The sequence below is a fragment of the Tupaia chinensis genome, unplaced genomic scaffold (assembly GCF_000334495.1).
Source record: "Tupaia chinensis unplaced genomic scaffold, TupChi_1.0 Scaffold145652_1, whole genome shotgun sequence".
NCBI classification, from domain to species: domain Eukaryota; kingdom Metazoa; phylum Chordata; class Mammalia; order Scandentia; family Tupaiidae; genus Tupaia; species Tupaia belangeri.
Window position 1 is genome coordinate 2,488,024 of NW_006205509.1, and position 2,483 is coordinate 2,490,506.

Below are 2,483 nucleotides of genomic sequence, written 5' to 3' on the forward strand. Positions count from 1 at the left end.
CATGGGTACATGCGTGCTCAAAATCCCGAGAGGAGGGACCAGCAGATGGCATAATGGTTACGATGCTGGACTCCCACACAGTCGACCATGGTTCAAGTCCCAGACCAGGCAGCTTAAACTCATGCTGGACACTTGTGCATGCATGCCCAAGATTCCAAGAGGAGAATGGAGGAGAAGGGATTGCGGCATGGCCATCCCCCCTGGGGGGTGATTTCTCACTTTCTGTCTCTGTCTGTCTCTGTCTTTCTGGCGAGCATACATGCCCTATAGGAAAAACCTCTCTTTAAAAAAAAAAATCCCAAGAGAGAATGAATTGCAGGTGGGCATCCCCCCAGGGGTATGATTTCTCACTTTCCCTTTCTCTGTCACTATCTCATGTGCCCTATGGAAAAACCTAAAAACTTCATTCATTCATTCATTCATTCATTTTAAAAAAATAATATGGGGCCAGCAGGAAGCATAGTGGATAAGGCATTGGATTCCCTCATGGTCAACTGTGGTTCGAGTCCCAGACCTGGTGGCTTGAAATTCACACCAGGCGCATGTGTGTGCATGCCCAAGATCCCAAGAGGAGAATGCAGGAGAGGGGAGTACAGCATGGTCACCTCCCGTCGGGGGGATTTCTCACTTTCTGTCTTTGTCTCTCTGCTGAGTGCATGCATCCTATAGCAAAAATCTCTCAATAAATAAATAAAAAGGAGAGAGAGAAAATCATGACATAATCTTCACTTGGGCAGATATAGTCTGCAGGTATTATTAACCTGACCTAATTTGATATGTTTTCAAATAAATTCATGAGATCAGAATTTCTCTAGTTGTTTATTTTGAGTAGATATTTAGTATGTGAAGTGATTGATTACCAGATTCCATGCTTTTATAGGGAAGGGAAAGGGCCTAAAGTGAAACTGGAGTCTGAAAGGCATACAAATTTAACTCATTATCTAAGAGACTGATAATGACTGCAATTAAGGGAGAGTTGGGTTTTGTTTATTCCTATTTTTTCCAGGGGGAGGGAGAGGCTTCTGTGGCAATGCACTGCTCAAGAGAAGCCAGACCCCGCATGTGACCACAGTTATAACTCCAGCCTAGTCTGCCTGAAACACGCCAGGCATGTGCATGAGTGCGCAAGGTCTGATGGGCTATGGGACTGGAGGAGGGGGATCACGGTGTGACCAAACCCTGTGGAGGGCATTTCCCTCTCTCTCTCTTTCTCTCTCTCTCTCTCTCTCTCTCTCACACACACATGCACACACTCTACCAAGAACAAAGAAAAAAATCAAAATCTTTTTTAAAAAACAGGTTTTCTGCATTGTCCAAAGCTACAGACCACAGCCAGCACAAAAACCAGCCAAGAACATTTCATGAGTTGTACCTTTCCTCTTGCCTATACCACCCCTAATACCTAAAAATATTCATGTTGACAGTCTAAACCATGTTTCTCAGAAAATAAGTTTTCTGGGATCCTAAGCAGATGTTATCTAAGAAAATTATTCCACATCCAAATATGTTTGGAAAATACTGCTTAAAATCAAGTTAAACTGGTTCTTTACTTCTCAGAGCATTTAATATGGTAATTAAATGTTTTGTTCATATTGAAGGGAACAGTCTATGTAGCATGCAGCTTTCTCTAAGGAAACTTTCCCCCCTCAAGAGATTTTTTGCAGGATCAAAATTTCTTTGAATACCTAATCTATAAGCTATTAAAAAGGTTTGAGGGGCCAGCAGGTGGTGTGGTGGTTAAGGGCACTGAGCTCCCACATGGCGGACCACGGTGCAAGTCATGTACCTGGTGGTTTGCTTTCTCACTCTTTCTCTCTCTGTTTCACTCTATCTCTCTCTAGTCAAATTAAAATAAATAAATTTAAATAAAATACTTCAAAAAAAAAAGAAGAAGAAAGAGGCTCAAGTAGGTCAGCATTTCCCATTTTGCAGATAACAAAACTGAGGTCCAAAAATGTGGCTAACATATCCAAATTTTCACTTGTATCAGATGTTTAAAGCTAGAAAAAGCCTTAAACCCACAAAGGTCAAGGCTGGCAAGTGGCATGGTAGTTAAGGGCACTGGACTCCCACATGGCTGATCATAGTTTGAGTCCCAGACCTGGTGGCTTGCTTTCTCACTTTCTCTCTCTTGCTCTCTCTCACTCTGTCCCTCTCTGGTCAAATTAAAAATAAATAAATAAATAAAGCAAAAAAAAAAAAAAAAAAACCCTCAAAGGTTAAAGTGCTATAGGGAACCAGCAGTTAGTGTAATGGCTATGTCACTGGACTCTCACGTAGTCGACCGCAGTTCGCGTCCCGGACCCGGTGGCTTAAAACTCACGCCTGGCGCCTGTGCGTGCGTGTCCAAGATCCCGAAAGGAGAATGGAGGAGAAGGGATTGTGGCGTGACCATCCCCCCCTGGGGGATGATTTCTCGCTTTCTATCTCTATGTCTCTCTCTGTCTGGCGAGCGCATGCGCCCTATAGCGAAAATCTCTCCA